Genomic DNA, 19,564 nt, shown 5'->3' on the forward strand with positions numbered 1-19,564 from the left:
TCTCTAGGTTTCAGGGCTTATCTGACATAGGAACAATCTGGAAGTTTTAAGTTTCTGAAAAAATAAACTTAACTAAAACTTTTATAGAGTCTTAGATAGAGTTCAAGATATTCTTTGGGGTTTTCAGGAGTACTGTTGGTTGGAGCTTGGCATATTATGCCACTTTGCAATAGCTGGCTGAAGCTTGCATAAGAGTGACTCCCAGAATTACCTCTTGACCCTATTTGAAATCTCTTATTCACTGAAACATTTTGTTTCATTTATTTTCCCTCTTTTGGTCAAGAAGACATTGTCAGTCCCATGAAACCAGGGCTAGGCTCATCCCTAGGAGTCAAATGCCACATTGCCAGAGAGACTTACACCCCAGAAAGTTATGTCCTACATAGGTACATAGGGTAGGTAATTTGTTTGCAGAGTTTGGCTTAGAGAATGAGAGGCCAGAGCTGAGCAACAAAACAGGTTCTCTGGGGGTGACTTTTAGGCATTAATTATAAATAGGCTTAGCTTTGCCATTGCAGATATAAATTTCATAAGGGCAAGCCTCAAGATCGGGGGCTTAGCTTATTAAATTGGGAGTCCCCAATGCTGTGAGAATATTAGGAATTCCCTGGGTGGGGAAGTTTAACATGTCTATATATTTTCTCCAGTTCCTCAAGGAACTTTACAAATACTTTTTATTTTCTGCCCAAAATACTCTGGAATGTATCAGGGGATTATATTAACCTGCACAGAATAACAAGATCTTATTCCCTATTCGCAATCCATGTGATTAGGTTGTTTAAATAAACTAACAAGACAGGTTAAGTAAGAAAGGGTGCAACAGAAAATATAAATTTTGGTGAAGTTAACAACCATCTCTTCGTTTGGTCTCAACACAGAAGTTCAAGTGTTAAAATACAGCTAATACCATCCTTTACCCTGTAGTCCTAACAGACCAGCTTCATTCATATCTCTAATTGAAGTCTGATCTCTTTTTCAGCTTTCTTTTAAACAGCTGCTATATGGAGTGACGTTGACTTTCAGAGCTGCATAACTCTAACTCTGAGTCTTAGGTGTCACCTAGGTTTCACGCTACAAAGTTACACACAAGGAGCAAGGCATCTCAGAATTTAGAAATGACAATTAAAACTCAGGAATAAATATGAGTACTGTAATAGTTTGCAATCTAAGTTCTAATTTTCTTATAAGCATTTACTAAATGAGAGCATACAATATTTGTCCTTTTTCTCTAGTTTGTTTCATACAACACAATGTCCTCATGGTTCATTCACATCTTTGCATGCTTTATGACTTCATTGCTTTATGTAGCCACTCAATACTCCATCATGTGTAGACACCACAATCCGCCCTTCTGCTGTTCAGTAGATGAACAGTGTAGCTACTTCTACCCATTGGCAATCATTATGCTGCCATAAACATCAGTGTGCAAATGTCTATTCATGTCCCTGCCTAGTATTCTCTTGAGTATATTCCTAGTAATGGATTGCATGATTATATGGTGAACCTATATTTAGTCTCCTGGGGATCTGCTTCCCTACCCTCCAGAGAGGCTGCATAATTTTACTTCCCTACCAACATTGAATAGGTATAACTCTCTCTCCACATCTTCCCCATCAATTGTATTTTTCTGTTTATTTATTTATTTAAATCTATAGATTTTATTGAGATATATCACATCCTATATATTCTATCCAAAGTATAAAATGTCTCACAAGTACACTCACTTAGTGCTCATCCATCACTCTCAATTTTAGACAATTTTCATTGCTCCAAAGAGAAAAATAATAGATGTACACACACACACACACACACAAAAGAAAACCCAAAACACCCCATATCCCTTATCTCCCCCTCCTCAACTAGTTACCCTTGGTATTGTTATGGCACTTGTAAAGTATTACTATTAAATATAGTTCACAGCATGCAATAGGTAGTTTTCTCCAGATACCAGCTATTATTAGTTCTTGGTAAAAGCATCATATCTTTGTAGTAATTCATGCAAGAACTTATCTATAGTTGTAGTGTTAATTGGTGAGATACTGACTTTAAACAACCCCTTCCAATCAGATTCAACTTCATTATGGCAATAGGTATAATACCAATAATGAACTACCACCACCTGTATCCATTCCCAAACGTTTAACTTGAACCTCATTAACAAGTCTGCATGTGTTAGGTAACTGCTCCCCTTTCTTTAGCTTCTGTCTATCTCCAGGTTCCCTATATTCTACATTTTAAGACTCTGAGTTTACATTTTCTAGTTGGTTCATATCAGTGAAATAATGCAATATCTGTCCTTTTTTTGTGTGTCTGGCTTATTTAACTCAGCATTATGTCCTCAGAGTTTATTCATGTTGTTGCATACTTCCGTACCTCATTCCTTCTTATTGCTGCATAATATGCCATTGTATATATACACCACATTTTATTTATCCACTCCTCTGTTGATGGATACTTCGACTGTTTCCATCTTTAGGCAATTTTGAATAATGCTGCATGAACTTTGGCATGCAAATGTCTGTTTGTGTAACTGCTTTCAGATCTGGGTATATACCAAATAGCAGAATTCTAGGGTCATAGGGGAACTCAATATTTTTTTCTAATGGAAACACCAAACTGTCTTGTACAATGGCTGCACCATTGTACATTCCCACTAGCAATAGGCAAGCATTCCAATTTCTCCACAACATTTGTAATTTCCTGTTTGTTATTAGTGACCAATCTCATAGATGAGAGCTGACATCTCATTTTGGTTTTGATTTGCATTTCCCCTATAGCTAATGAAGATGAACATCTCTTCATGTGTTTTTTTTTTCCATTTGCATTTCCTGTTTGGAAACATGTCTATTCTTATCTTTTGCCCATTTTAAAATTGGATTGTATGTACTTTTGTTGTTGAGCTTTGTGAATTGTTTATATATACTGGATATCAAACCCTTATCAGGTATATGGTTTCCAAATATTTTCTCCCAATGTCTGCTCTCCTTTTTGACAAAGTTCTTTGAAGCAAAGAAGTGTTCAATCTTGAGGAATTCCTACTTATTCACTTTATTTTTCATTGCTTATAGAAAAATATTCCTATACCTTGGGTATAAGGTCTAAGAAGTTACTTCCTATCACTGGGTCTTGTGATTTTTCTCTATATTTTCTTGTAGGGATTATATGGTTCTGGCTCTTATATTTAGGTCTTTGATCCATTTGAGTTAACTTTTGCAAAGGGTGTGAGATAGAGATCCTCTTTCATGCCTTCAGATATGAATATACTGTTCTCCCAGCCCCAATTATTGAAGAGACTATTCTGTCTCAATTCAGTGGATTTGGGGGCCTTGTCAAAAATCAATTGACCATAGGTCTTACAGTTTATTTCCTAACTCTAAATTTATTCCAGTAATCAATATGTCTATCTTTGTGACAATACCATGTTGTTTTGACCATTGTGGGTTTATAATAAGCTTTAAAATCAGGAAGTATAAGTCCTCCCACTTTGCTTTTCTTTTTTTTAGAATGCTTTTGGCTGTTTGAGGCCACTTTCCCTTCCAAATAAATATGATAACTAGCTTTTCCAAGTTATGCAAAGTAAGTTGTTTGAATTTTGATTGGTATTGGGTTGAATCTGTAATTGATCTGGGTAGAATTGACATCTTAACATTTAACCTTCCTATCCACAAATATGGAAGGTCTTTTCACTTACTTAGGTCTTTCACTGATTTCTTTTAACAATGTTTTGTAGTTTTCTGTGTACAGACACTTTTTGTCCTTTGTTAAGTTTATTCATATATATTTGATTTTTTTTAGTTAATATAGTGGATGGATTTTTATTCTTCATTGCCTCCTTGGTTAGGTCTTTACTAGTAATAGAAATGTTACTGATTTTTGTGTGTTAATCTCGTATACTGCCACTTTGCTGTATTTGTGTATTAGCTCAATAATGTAGATTTCTCAGGAATTTCCAAATATAGTATCATATCACCTGCAAATAAAGAGAGTTTTACTTCTTCTTTTCTGTTTTCAATGCCTTATATCTTTTTCTTGCTTCATTTTCTTGCCTCATTTTCTTGCCTTGTGCTAGAGCTTTTAGCACAATGTTAAATAGCAGTGGTGACAGTAGGCATCCTTGTCTCATTCCTGATCTTAGGGCAAGTCTTTCAGTCTCTCAACATTGAGCATGATGCTGCCTGTGGATTTTTCATATATTCTATGTATCTTACTGAGGATGTTTCCTTTGGTTCCTAGCTTTTGAAAGTTTTTAACAGAAAAAGAAGACAAATTTTTTGAATGCCTTTTCAGGGTTAACGGAGATGATAAAGTGATTTTTCCCTTTTGATTTGTTAATGCATTGTATTACATTAATTGATTTTCTTGTGTTGGGCCACTCTTGCATACCTAGAATAAATTCCACTTGGTCATGTGTGTAATTCTTTTAATGTGCCAATGAATTGGATTTGTAAGTATTTTGTTGAGAATTTTTGCACCTTTGTTAATTAGTGATGTTGGCCGATAGTTTACCTTGCTTATAGTATTTTTATCAGGTTTTGCTATTAGAGAAAATAGAATGTGTTAGGTAAACCTTTTACTTCAATTTTTTTGGAAGAGTTTGAACAGGATTGATGTTAGCTCTGTATGAAATGTTTGATGAAATTTCCCTGTGAAGCCATCTGGTTTTAGACTTTTCTTTGTAGGAAGGTTTTTCATGACTGAATCTCTTTTCTTGTGACTGGTTTGTTGAGTTCTTCTATTTCTTCTCTAGCCAATATGGGTTGTTCATGTGTTTCTGGGAAATTGTCCATTTTTTCAATTTTTTGATTTTGTTAGTGAACAATTGTTCATAGTATCCTTTTAATATTTTTACATTTCTTTTCAGGGTCCATGGTAATGACCTCCCCTCTCATTTCTGACTTAGTTGATTTGCATATTCTATTTCTGACCTTGTCAATCTAGCTAAGAGTTTGCTTATCTTGTTGGTCTTATCAAAGAACCAACTTTTGGTTTAATTGATTCTCTCTATTGTGTTTTCTTTTTGTCCTCCAATTAATTTATCTCTGATTTAATCCTTGTAATTTCTTTTCTTCTACTTGCTTTGGAGTTTGTTTGCTGTGCTTTCTCTAGTTTCATCAAGTTGTTCACCTAGGCCTTGTTTTTAGTTAAGGTCTTAGGTTTTAGCTCTTTCTTCCTTTTAAATGTACGTATTTAGAGCTACAAATTTCCCTCTCAGCATCATCTTCACTGTATTTCATAGATTTTATGTTTGTATGTTTGTCTGTCAAGATTTATAATGCATCCCATAGATTTTAATACCTTGTATTTTTGTTTTCATCCATCTCCAGATATTACCTGATTTCTCTTGCATTTTCTTCTTTGACCAACTGATTGTTTTAAAATGTGTTGTTTAACTTCTAAATATTAGTGAAAGTTTGGGTTTTTTGGGGTTACAGATTTACGACTTAATTCCATTATGGTCAGAGAAAGTTCTCTGAATAATTTCAATTGTTCTTACATTCATTACGACTTGTTTTGTACCCCAGCAAATCTATCCTGGAAAATATTCCATTTGAGCACTTGAGAATAATATAACCTGGTGTTTTGGGGTTCAATATATCTATATGTTACATCTAATTCACTTATCACATTGTTTAAGTTCTCAATTTCCTTATTGATCCTCTATCTGGTTGTTAATATCTATAGGAAAAAGTGGTGTATTGAAGTCTCTTGCTATTATTGTGGAAGCATCTATTGTTCCCTTCAATTTTTCCAATATTATTTCATGTACTTTGGAGTTCTTTGATTGGGTGCATAAATATTTATGATTGCTATTTCTTCTTGGTGAATTGACCAGTTTATTATTACACAGTATCCTCCCTTATCTCTTATGACATCTTTGCATTCAAAGTCTATTCTGTCTGATATTAGTATAGCTACCTCTTCTTGCTTTTAGTTGCAATTTGCGTGGAATATCTTTCTCCATCTTTTCACTTTTAATCTAATTGTATCCTAGGGTCTGTGATGAGTCTCTTGTAAACAGTATATAGATGGATCATATTTTTAAATCCATTCTGCCAATCTGTATCTTTTAATTGGTGAGTTTAGTCTGTTAACATTCAAAGTTTGTACTCTAAGAGCAGTTCTTGAATTTGCCATCATACCCTTTGGCTTTATTTGTCAGATCTATATATTTTTCTTTTTCTTTCTTTTTATCCTTTGAGTTACCCTCACAAATACTCTTTAATTCTGTGCCCTCCTTCAGACCTCTCTCTCCTGTCTTTTTTTTTTTTTCCAACCAACAGAACTTCCTTTCGTATTTCTTGCAGGGCCAGTCTCTTGTTAACAGATTCTCTCAGCATTTGTTTGCAAAAAATTTAAACTCTCCCTCACTCTTGAAGGAAGCTTTGCTAAGTAAACCATTTTTGGTTAACAATTTTTCTCTTTCAGAATCTTAAATATATCACACCATTGCCTTCTCACCTCCATGATGCCTATGGAATAGTCAATACTTAGTCTTATGTGGCTCCCATTGTATGTGGTGAGTTGCTTTTCTCTTGCTACTTTCCAGACTCTCTCCTTCTCTTCAGCATTTGACAGTCTGATTAGTATGTGTCTTGGAGTGGGTTTGTTTGAATTCATTTTATTTAGGGTTTGTTGGACTTCTTTGATTTGCATAGCTATGTCTTTTATAGCTTGAGAAGTTTTCCCCAATAATCTCTACAAATAATCTTCCTAGTCCTTTACTATTCTTTTGTCCTTCTGGCTCAACAATGAACCTTATATTCATGTTCTTCGTGTTGTCAGTCATTTCCCTGAAATCCATTTCAAATTTTTCCTTTTTCTTTTGCCATTTGTTCCTTTGTGTGTTTGAATTTATTTGCCCCCTCTAGTTCACTTATTCTTTCTTCTACCTCTTCATACCTGTTTTTATGTGTCTCTTTTTACTTTGGTCTATAGTATCTTTCATCTAAATGGGAGCTGCTATTTTTCTATTTATTCTTTTAAATTCTTCTTTATGCTCTTCTAGTGACTTCTTGATAGTCTTTATATCTTTAGCCAACCCATTGAAGCTACTTAGATTTATATGGACATACATGACTAATTGTTCCAAATTCTGTCTCCTCTGCCTTTTTAATTTGTTCATTCGGCTTGGCCATATCTTCTTGCAACTTCATGTGCTTTGTGATTTTTTTGCATGATTTATTCCTTCTAGTATTTATTCATTCTGGCTGATTCAAATGTTCTATAAGCAATGATGTACTAAACATTCTTCTCATATTCCATGCTTTCTCAAAATTCCAGTTCTTTCCTCTTCCATTTGTCCAGAAAATTGTCAGGTTCATCTGCATTTGTCCTATCCATTTATCCTCCACACAGACTCGTTAACATGTTCTATTAAGAGTTCCCCAATAGATATTAATTTTAATAAAGAACAGAACAATGAGAATAGTTCCTATATTGTCAGCCATAATATCCCTGGCAATATCACAATGCATTCCATAATTTCTCCAATAATATTTGTTAAATAAATAAGTGACTAAACACAGGAAATATTGAGTGAAGTTTCATATCTATTTCTACTCTTTGCCTATTATCATACATAGTTCTCTCTATTATTCACTTCCATTTAAATTCATATCTTTTCTCATACACTTTTCTGATATTTTATATGTCATACAGAATTCCACTGAATTCATATGACATTAGTCAGATGCTAAAATGAACATACCTAACTCATGGGGTTGTTATAAATGCTATGAAAATGTACATAAACTACCCATCAAAATGCCTAATGTAAGTTTGTATTAATATATTATAAATATCAATTCATTTTCAAAATCCTTCCACTTTATTAAACTGCTATTAATTCTTATAGATTTCCATTTGATGATGTTATAATTTAAGTGTGCAATATGTGAGTAAAATTGATAATGATGGTTGCTCATTAATTACAACTCACATTTGTTTTATTTTAGTGCACTGTAATTGATTCTTTAGTTTTCTCCCCTTCAAAAATGATTGAATGGTTTCACAGTTGTCCATTCCTTCTGAAACATTCTTATCCCCTGGCTTCCATGACAAGAAAATCCCAAGTGTTATTTCTAATAACCTAACCACTATTTCTCATTCTCATTGATAGTTTTACTTTACCAAAATTCTCAATGTTGATCCTGGAATATTCTGGTTTTTATTCATTTTTTAAACTAATTTTATCATCCTTGCTTCTCTGCTATGATGTTTTGCCTCAACTGGCCCATATTTATAAATGGTATGAACTGAACTACTTTGCCTTCTTCTGGTTCTGGTGGGAATAGAGTTATATTTCATCACTATTCTGTCCCTGGCTCAATTCCTTGTTTTAGGCAATAACTGTGTCCTTCTACAACTACATCTTTTGCCATTTGGCTGCTCCTTTGCAGTTCCATTTCTTACTAATCCTTGGGCATACAAACCTCCACTCATATTTTAGCCTAATGGATATTAATGGCTCCCTCTCTTTCTCATCTCTAGGTGTTTGTGACGTTTTTTCTGTTTCCTTAATACTGTCAAGTCCTTTGTAAGTACTCCCCTCCTTAAATCTCCTTATTTGAAACATCTGGAGGGATTTTGATGTCTTCAGGTCTGACTTATTCGATATTGGTACTTAACATAGGTCCAGGAGAGACTCCTTATAATTAGAGTCTAAGATGACTCTCATATTTGACTCATATATGGTTGCCCTACTTGATGAGGAAAATAGGTCCCTAGTGATGTATTTAGGACAGTAGTATCATGATTCCTGAAATTAACATTAGTTGCAAGTATTATGGAATACTGATAGTGGGCTAGTTTGGGAAGTTTAAATTAGGTACTTGATTGTTATGATTCTAGTAGAAGTCAGGGGAGGCAAATGCTGCTGACTAATTTAGAAAGCATGAAAATATTAATTTAGAGTGATAAACCTCAGCTCATGTGTGGAATAGCAAATTCCTCATTGGAAACTGTAGAATATCTCTTATGTCATCTAGTGGAAGAGAATTCATGACTGAGTCTCAGTCTCCAAATCTAACTGTGGTGATAAATTAAAATACCTGTTAAATGCACAAGCTCAAATTTTTTTTAGTTTATTATATGGCACCGATAAGAAATGAAAGGAGATGTGAGAATCAGTAAAGGTCATTTGAGGTGTCATAAATAGTTGAGAAACATATGTTTTACATCTCCTTTGCTTTCCTTACAAAGAACAGCAGACACAACTCCCCTATCTGAAGAAACTAGTTTTGTCCTGTGCAAACACCTTTTAATGACTTCAAGAAAAATCATTCAGCTGGGGAGGAGAATCACAAAATCTGCTTAGAGAAAAACTATTTCATAGAGAAAAGAAGGGAATGATTTTTCCAGATTGATAGACTGACTTAGAGGCCTATTTTTCATGGTGTTAGTCCCAAACAAAAAACCAGTAAGTTTGAATCAGGCCAAATTTAGAGTAGGGTACATCTGCCCAGAATTTCAAAGATAATATTTTGGGCTAAGCACTAATTGTCATTTCAAGCCAGCTGTGTTGGATAATCTAAGCCTGAACTCAGGTGTGCTCATTGTTAATTAAATTGTAATATTAGAATCTCTTGGTTTACTATATAGAAAGGAGTATACAGGTTGAGGGTGATGTGTATGTTAGAGTGGACTGATTTTGTATAGTCTGTTCAGATACCATTTCATCATATTTATCGTGTCAATGTGAGGGACATCCGCGTTATTGAAAATCTCTATAATTACATCCTTCTGTAGCTACAGATGAATCTGTGAGATGCCGTAGTGGAATTGGGATTTCCAGTTTCAGTGGAAGGAATTGGCAAAAAGAGTAATACAGTCCTCAAGGATGTCTTTAATTAACAGAGACCTTGTGGAAAGTTACCCAAAACATCCACAGACAGTTGCAATCAGACTGTGTTAAACTACAAATAACTGTCATTGACTAATTAATCACATTATCCTTTGGGTAAAATACACAGACAGCCTACTTTATATTGTGTCATCCTTTATTAATATATAGAAAAGATGTGCATATATTCTGCATATCATACATGCATACACATGAGACAAACAAGTCGAGGTTGCATTGAGGTTTATTGTAAAATTCATCTTATAATTAGACATTTGTGACAATACTGCTATGTCTGCCAGATAGCAATGCTAAATTAGCCTTTGCAAACTCCAATAAAGGAATCTTGACTCTTAAATGTTGGAGCAAATCCATGCCTAATTTTTCTGACAAATATTCTGTATTTGAAAACCAGATCCTGGCTTGTTTTAGAGCTTTTGTAAAGACTGAATGCCTGGCTACAGACACCACATAAGTATGATACCCAAGATGACCAGTATGTTGTGATAATAACAAAACTACAATTAAATACTAAGAGCAGGATTATGCCATTAGATGCAACTGGTTTGTTTGAGTTCTGGTAAAAGCAGATGCAAACGAACAAAAAAAAAAAGCAGTCTCAGCAGGTATCTTAGAATTTCATGACACATATAAATGCTTTTTTTAGTCAGCCTCCCTCAATCCTCAACTACACTCGTATAGAAAACCCCAGTTGAAAGTAGGGGAAAAAAACACAGTAGCATTGCTGATATTTCAGCAACAACAGAAAGTGGTCTTGATATATAACTCCACTGTGGGATGGCCATGAAATATAGTGAGGAAGCAAAATCTTTCCAAGGTGCAAATAATTCAGTGGCACATCTGGTTAGCTACTCTTTTTTTTTGGCAAAATGGCTTGAAACCCAGATGCACAGATCCACAGGCAGTTTTAATGGATTGATTGGTTGTTTGAACATAGGAAGAAAATGATTTGTGGATTAGTTAAAAGATCTGCAGTAGGATTATGTGTTGCCACACCTAGAAATAAGCACTGGGTATGAAGAAATAGGTCCTGAGTATGATTCTTACCAGAAGGCATTCATTACAGAGAAGTGTCTCAGTAATCAAGAAAATTGCAGGAGCTTTCTTTTCTCTTTCTCCAGATCCTCCAGAACTTATTCAAAGAATCATGTGCATGGGAGCAATGGTGGCTTGGACTGACTAAGCATAAGTTCACATCACGGGCTTTTCCTCGGCAAGACTGAACTGGCTACTGCAGCTGCAATATGCTCAATTGTTAATAACAGATGCCGCAATATGACAGCATTTTCTAGAGTTCCAGCCAGCCACAAAACAGCAGAATGATTGTATTGGTCACCACCATCTTAGGAAATTCATCATTTTCCCCTCAAAGTAGTAGATATTAATTCCAGATGACAGATTTTTCGCCCTCCCTCTGTAATATTTCTGCAGCATCATGAGATGTAGAGATGAAACAGTCTAAATCACCATAATGGTATTCCTTTCGAGATTAAGTAAGATCTGGAAACATTTTACCATAACAGAGAAGCAACAACAGGATCACGTCCATTGGCTGGGTGATTTTACCATCATCCTATCACCCAATCACACCTCATTAAGACTTTAGTTGAGACAATACTTTATGTATTTGATATGCTGTTTTAAAAGATAACTGAAATATGATGCTCTATTTTATAGTCAGAAACATACAATGAGAATGTGAATTCTAACAAGTAACCTTCACTAATTCCTTAGAGAAGGTTCTTCCCATTAATACAAATTGCCTTATTTTTAAACATTAGACAGTCCTCCACTGCGAGGAGAGAAAAGAGACACAGAGTAAAACCTACAGAAAGAGTTGGAATAAAAAGACTGACTGGACTCAGTGTGGAAATGGGGACTACTGTGAGCAGGGCTTGCCCTCGGTCCAATCTCGGGATAGGTCAGCCTCAGTACAAAGGGTTTGGTGATGGTGGACAAGGCAATGCCTGGCTGCTACACAGCGAACCAGACCTAATGGGTATGTGGGATTTTCCAGGGTCCATAGAAGGCTTCAGAAGCAAGCCAGAGATGACTCTATGCAGGAACATGAAAATGATTTACTCGGATTAGAATTAGTGAATTCTTGAATAATTTGATCTCCATTGAAGCAGAATTTGGTCAGAAAAGTAGTTACTGTCTTGGCATGAGTAACTGATCCAAAATACTTATTTAAGTCACTATGACAATATATGTATAAGCAAAACTATGTCTAGTTCCCAGAAAATTATAAATATTCCAACTAAAAATCTGGTGACCAATAATAAAGATCAGCAGAAAAGTATGGTGAACCAATTAAATCCATGCCATCATATGTATTTTGAGTAAATGAAATTGGGTCATTCCATCAGTTAGATAATTCTGGAGAGTGGAGTTGATATCAGAGGATAAGGGGTAAATGCAATATTAATAGACAAATTAAATAAACAACTCAAATTTCTGACTAATCTAGAGACCAGTCCTGCCAGAACTGTACAAAAATACTGTGACTTATAGTCCTTTGTATTTGTTTTGTTAAGGATGAGTATCTTTATTTGAACAAGTAAAGAGTGACAATGAAGTAGAGAACATATACAGCCTTTTTCTATCCTGGTTTATGCTCCAGGGACTGACTAATTCATACTCTGTCACCCAGGATTTTTACCACTTGACTTCTGAGGAGATTAAGCCAGAGAAGAGACCTGGTAATCATCAGAGAACCAGAAGAGAGAACTCAGGTAATATATTACTGTTCACTCTCTGCTTTGGTCTTATTTTTCTGTCAATGCCTTTTTCCCCTGTGACCCTCTCACACACTGTATGAAGCTTATACATTAAAGTTACTTTGGGGCTTTAAGAATGTTATTTATTCTTTTTCGTCCTTTCAGCACAAGGGTTGATAGAGAGTTTGTTTTCCTGGCAACTCATCATCCTTTGCTTATTCTCATAGCTATTACCAATATTTCTAGATGTTTTCATACCCTAAACTTTCTTCAGTTGAATTATCTTAGAGTAATGCTGTTTCCTACCATGTCAATAAAAGACCCTCCTCTTTTCCCTAGCCATGTGATCTCACCCAGTACTATGGAATAATACACTCAGTTCTATATTGTTGGCAGCCAATCTTATATTTATAGAATAGAATGTTCCTCTGAGTTCCTCTGAAGTTTGATGTTTCTGCTTGCAGTTGAAGTAGATATCTAAAATTTAATACAGAGCAAAAGGGGCTCTTAATTACCCTCTGTGGTACAGTTGCATGGACAGAATATATTGCAAGGTGGGATGAATTTGATTCCAGATGATTTCAAAATACAATGGGCATTGAGGGAAAAGGAGAATTGTTTCTATTTATGGCAGTTATCTGTGTGCAATAGGCAACCACTCTCAGAAACCAAAAAAATATGACTGAGTATTTACAGGTCTCAGCTCAAGGAATGGTCAACCCGTTCCTCAGCGCATCTTAGTAAATTGCTGCCTTTTAATTGCAGTGAACAGACTGAGATTAAAGAAAAGATAAGCACCTCTTTGCAAAATGAAATACAATTAATTCAATATACAATAAAATTAATTCAAATTCAATAGCATGTATGTAACATTTTTTTATTTAATATATATATTTCAACATCCATGGAGTTATAGATTTATTTGCACTACTTTTAGTCATATAAACAAACAATAAGAAATATATTACCCAAGATAGAGTTATTTTTATGTTGGTATAAGTTTCAAATACACCACATGATAATGTATAACAATTTCAGAATCTTCAGTAAACCAGTTAGAGGTCACTTGTCTCCTTAAAACTATATAAAATATTAAAGTTAAATCTCTAAGTAGGCCTCTCACTTTGATTGCAGGATAAGAACTACAAACTTTAAAAGATATGGTAATTTAATGAAAATTTACTAAAATATAAATGTTTGCCATAGTTCAAGCTTCACATTTATAAATAATTAATATATCCTATTCTCAGTAAAGCATGTTGTGACTAGAATAAACAGTATTGTCCCACTTAGGCATTTGACAAACTGAAATTATCTATTCCCCCTTTTTCTTCTTTGGTGCTTTAAAAAAATTTTGACAAAAAATGTCAACTTTTTGTGACCAAGAACATAGTGGTTGCCACACAGGCAGCAGGAACCCAATGACATCTAGAGAGTGGTACTGGAGCCAGGTGAGGTCATAGGCTGCTGGCCTAAGGTGCTTAGCTCCTTTGTGGCACATAACAAACTCGATCCAGAAGACCGCTCAATCCAGGGGCTTTACAGGCTGATCATGGCAGATTTTTGATAACCTTATAGATTTCTGTTTATAACTGGGAGGTATAAAAGAACAGAAAAATTAGGGTCTTTTGTTTTTCATTAGAGTTATGTATGTGATACTTGTTATATAAGTTATTAAAGACATGGGCCATAAAGATATTGAGAAAAGCATTAATTCTTGCTATGATGTGTACTTTGCTTGTTGCATTGGCTTTTACCTCATGCAAAGAGAAAAAAGATGAAGAAATATATTCTTAACATAGTGTGGACAGAAAAAAATGAAATGTTTGTTTAGAATATTTAGTCTAATGTTTTGAAGAAGAAATTGTGACATTTTTCCAACACCGAGATGGTTGAATACCTGAAAGTATTTGCAACTTAATAAATTCACCTTTTTAAAACCCATTCTGTTTCTAGTATATTGCATTCTAGTGTCTTACAAACTAAAACAAACTTTGGTACCAAGAATGGGGTGCTATAGCTGTTTGAAATACCAAACATATTGGAATTTTGTTTTAAATGGATAAAGGGAAGATCCTGGGAGAGTTTGAAGAAGCTTGATAGAGAAGGCCTAGAATGCTTTGAAGAGATTCTTGGTAGAAATGTGAACTCTAAAGATACTTCTGATATGGCCTTAGACAGAAATGATGCATGTGTTATTGCAACCTTCCTAGAAGGAAGGTAATTCTTGTTTTAAAGTGGCAAAGAATCTACCAAAATTGACTGCTGGTTTTAGATGAAAGGCAGATTTTAAAAATCACAAACTTGGATATTTAGCAGAAGAGATTTCCAAATTAAATGGGGGAAGTGTGGGCTAGTTTCTTATAGAGAAATGCTACAGGAAAGAGATAATCTGAGAACTGAATTCTTGGATATAAAGAAACCAGAAATTCATGGTCTGGAAAATTCTGGGCTTCCATAAAAGGAAACCCCAGAAAATAGTGCATCATATGGGGATTTAACCAAATGTCGACCTAGTCAGCCATTTTATAAAAAGCTGGGATTGGGAATGAAGTTATCCAGAAAGGATTTGTGGAAAATCCTTTTATTTTCTGGGCATGACCCCAGCATATTGCATAGAAAACCAACAAGAATGTTGTGGGATCTGTATGAATAAAACCACTAATAGTCTGGAATAAAATGGACGGAAAAGTGACAAAGTGAACTTTGTCTTCAGAGGCAGAACAATGGAGGCTAATGTCTGGAGCCAGAAAACTGTGGGCCAGGACAGCAGACCTGTCCATACACAGAGGGGTGAGTTTGCCCCAGAAGCAGAGAGTGGGCCTTCCACCTCAATGCTCAGGAAGGGTTGTGCTGCCTCAGGCCTCAGAGAGGGTGGATCAAATAAATGGGGGATTAGGGGAGCCTGGTTACCACCACTTTCTTCTGGCTGGGTTGAGCATGTGCCCTGGAGATGGCAGAGAGCCCTGGCCTCGATGTATGGAGAGGGTGGAGCTGAGAAAAGCTGATCCCTCAATGAACCCAGTGTTGCAACTCATCCCAGCATTTAGAGAGAGAACAAGGCTGCTGCTTAGCCCTTTGGAAAAGATGGGACTGCCACATTCTAAAACCTCAAGGATAAATGACTCTCAGACTTTGAAATTTAATGGAGTTTGCCCTGAAGGTTTCCAGAACTGTTTGGGTCCCATGACCCCATCTTCCTTCCAATATCTCCCTATGGAAATGGGACTATGTATCCTATGACTGTTCTTTCTTTATATATTGATAGCAGATAACTTATTCCTCTGGTTCAGAGCCAGAGGAGAATTTTGCCTTAGGATGAACCATGCCTGTAGTTCACTCTGATGAGATTCTGTCTTGTGTTGTATTTTTACTGAAATGGTTTAAGGCTTTGTGATACTGTGATGGAATGACTGAATATATTTTGTATTTGGAAAGAACAACTTTTGGAGGTCCAAAAGGTGAAATAAGCCAGTTTCAATCTGTTGTATACCCTATAAAAACCATGTCCTTTATTCACCATTCAATATTGCTGGGTAGAATCTTTTTGATTGTTTCAATGGAGATGTGACCCATCCAATTATAAGTGGTAACCTTTGGCTACATGGGTTCCATGGAGATGCGTCTTCACCCATTCAAGGTGGGGTTGCTTACTGGAGCCTTTTAAGAGGGAACAATTTTGGAAAAGCTTTAGAGCCACCAGAACTAACAGAGAGACCCTGGGAAAGCTGTTGAAGAAGCCTGGAGAGAAAGCTAGCAGATTTCACCATGTGCCTTTCTAGCTGAGAGAGAAACCTTGAACATCATCAGCCATCTTGAACCAAGATTTCTTTTCCTGGATGTCTTAATTTGGGCATTTTAATTGCCTTGCCTTAATTTGGATATTTTCAGAGCCTTAGAATTTTAAACTTGCAAGTTAATAAGTTCTCCTTTTTCAAAAGCCATTCCATTTCTGGTATACTGCATTCCAGCAGCTTACCAAAACACCTGGTAATGCAGTAAGATAAGCAAGGATGATGCTCATATTAAAATTGATTATTTTATGCTTTAATATGCAACCATGTCTTACAATGACATCTTCAAATGCTCTGAATAATTCATATTAATAGAATACATTAATATGAATATTAAATATACATGCATTTAAATATAATCTTTTGTGTTTATTAACGATGTGTAATTATTGGCTTATACATACTATATATGCACTCCATTTCGCTCCTGTGTTCCAAGATAATTTGAGGGTTAATGTTTAGGAAATTTCTTTCATCAGATATTTTCTTGAAAAAAAATCGGTTATTATAAGTGGTTCTGAACTTTTTGCATCAACATTTTTCAAATTTATAAAACATTTAAGAATCATTTATTATAGTTAGGTGAACTGAAAAAAAAATCACACAACCACCCTACTCTAGTATTGGATGAATTGGAGCAAATTTTAAGGAACTAACTACCCAGGGAATTGCATTGCCCTTACATATTAGAATAAAAGACAACATTTGTGAAAAACCAAAGATAGTATTAATTCTTGTTGAAGCTCTAATACCTATCTATGCCAGTTTGAAAGGATGTATGTACCCTAGAAAAGCCATGTTTTAATCCTAATCCTATTTTGTAAAAGCAGCCATTTCTTCTGATCCCTATTCAGTACTGTATGTTTGAAGCTATAATTAAGTCATCTCCCTGTAGATATAATTCAAGCAAGAGTGGTCATTAAACTGGAGTAGGTGGAAACACGTCTCCACCTATTCGAGTGAGTCTTGATTAGTTTACTGGAATTCTATGAAAGTGGAAACATTTTGGAGAAAGCTGGAGATTTGGAGAGCAGAACGACATAACCACAAGAAGCAGAGAGTCCATCAGCCAGCAACCTTTGGAAATGAAGAAGGAAAATGCCTCCCAGGGAGTTTCACAATGGGAGGCTAGAAGAGATGCCATGTTCATCGTGTGTCCTTCCAGCTGAGAGAGAGAAACACTGACTGTGTTCACTCTGTGCCTTCTCACTTGAGAGAGGAACCCTGAACTTCATCAGCCTTCTTGAACCAAGGTATCTTTCCCTATATGCCATTGATTGGACATTTCTATAGACTTGTTTTAATTGGGACTTTTCCTCAGCCTTAGAACTGTAAAGTAGCAACTTATTAAATTCACCTTTTTTTTTTTTTTATGCACTTGACCTTCTCTCAGGAGTCCTCACCATTGTGCTTAACCCTTTCTTTCCCCAAAGTGGTCGCAGGAGAGAGGAATCGTGGTTTGGTTGCAGGTTGGGTTCATTGGGAAACAGATTCTTGTAGTTTGGCAAGCAAGAGGTTTTAGGAGTAACCTTGGGACCCAAACCTGGGGAAGGGAGAGGCCAGAAGCAGATGTGGGCAGAGGGAAACATTGAGCCTCAAGGCAGCCCACCAGGGGTTGTCACCATGTGCCTTCACCTTTTTAAAAGTCATTCCATTTCTGGTATATTGCATATTGGCAGCTAGCAAACTAGAATACTATCTCACCCCTACATTAATGACTTCAATAATATCCTGAAAATTATGACTTACACATGCATAAATTAATATGAGTTCATTGATTGAAATGTAAATGGGATGGAAAAGAACAACTAAGGCTGACTTTTATAATGAATCCACACCAAGTCTTGTCTTCTCTATTGAAAATGAATACACTGCTTCTTTGACCTAATGAATCCTGATGAAAGGGCATTAACAGTGGTTATAGGCAGCTAATTTCCTAAAAAAAAAAAAAGCTGCACAAATTCCAGGTGAGATCATCTTCTTTACACCCTGGATTTCAGATTTCAGAAAAGTAAATTAAATATTATATCCACCCCTCAAACTTTGACTCAGAATAAAATTAATTGAATCTGAGATAATATGAAGACAGGTTTAAGTTTAATGCACCTATACAATAACAGAGCAAAGACTTTGAAACCAATATAAAAACCATGGCCTTAAAACCACAAAACCACAAATATATTAATACTGAAAACCTAAAAATGAAAGATAAAAAATACAAGCAGGCATAATATAACACTCAAAAAATAGGCTAATAAAAGCAAAAGTGATCAAATTCAAATTATAAAACAACAGATGATAAAAGGTATTGGAGAGCTATTGAAATAAATTGAGTTAAAAGTTTTTAAACATTATTTATTTTACAAAGTTAACAAAAAATTAGGAATAACATATTTTTCATGACAGAAAAGATCAATTTGCCAATTTTGAGGAAATATGCCACAGAATCACAGTGAATTAAGAAGACATAAACTGAATATAATAATTAGGAAGAAATAATAGGGGAGAACAAAAAATATTTCAACATAAGGACATTGAAACATGATACCTTTGAGGAAGAGAATACAAATTGGAACAAAAAAAGACACTCAAATAAATAATGAACAACAAATCAGAGGATGAAAACTGAATTACTTGTTACTCTGGATTTGGAGTTGTCATGGTCAAGTTCATGTGTCAACTTAGCCAAATGGTGGTGCCTGCTTGTCTGGTTGGGGAAATGCTGGCCTATTGCTATGAGGACATTTCATAGACTTAAATCATGATTATATCATCTGCATCCACAGCTGATGGTGTTTGTAATCAGCTAAGGGGAGTGTCTTCTGCAACGGGTGATGCTTAATCTAATCCCTAGAAGGCTTTTGAGGATTCAGAAGAGATCCACTCTTCTTGCTTCAGCCAGCAAGCATCTCCTGTGAGTTCATCCAGTTCATTGGAGTCACCAGCTTCACAGACTACCCTACATACCTTGGAACCTTACATTCCTACAGTTGCCCAGCCAGCCTCACCTGAGAATTCATTGACGACCTTCCTTGGAGTTGCCAGCTTTAGCCTGCCCTAAAGACCTTGGACTTTACATCCCCATGTTCACATGAGACACTTTTATAAATTTTGTATCTATAGATATCTCCTGCTGATTCTATTTTTCTAGAGAACCTTAGCTATAACAACTTGGTACAGGAGTGGTT

Source organism: Tamandua tetradactyla, chromosome 19, assembly GCF_023851605.1.
Source record: "Tamandua tetradactyla isolate mTamTet1 chromosome 19, mTamTet1.pri, whole genome shotgun sequence".
Lineage (NCBI taxonomy): Eukaryota > Metazoa > Chordata > Mammalia > Pilosa > Myrmecophagidae > Tamandua > Tamandua tetradactyla.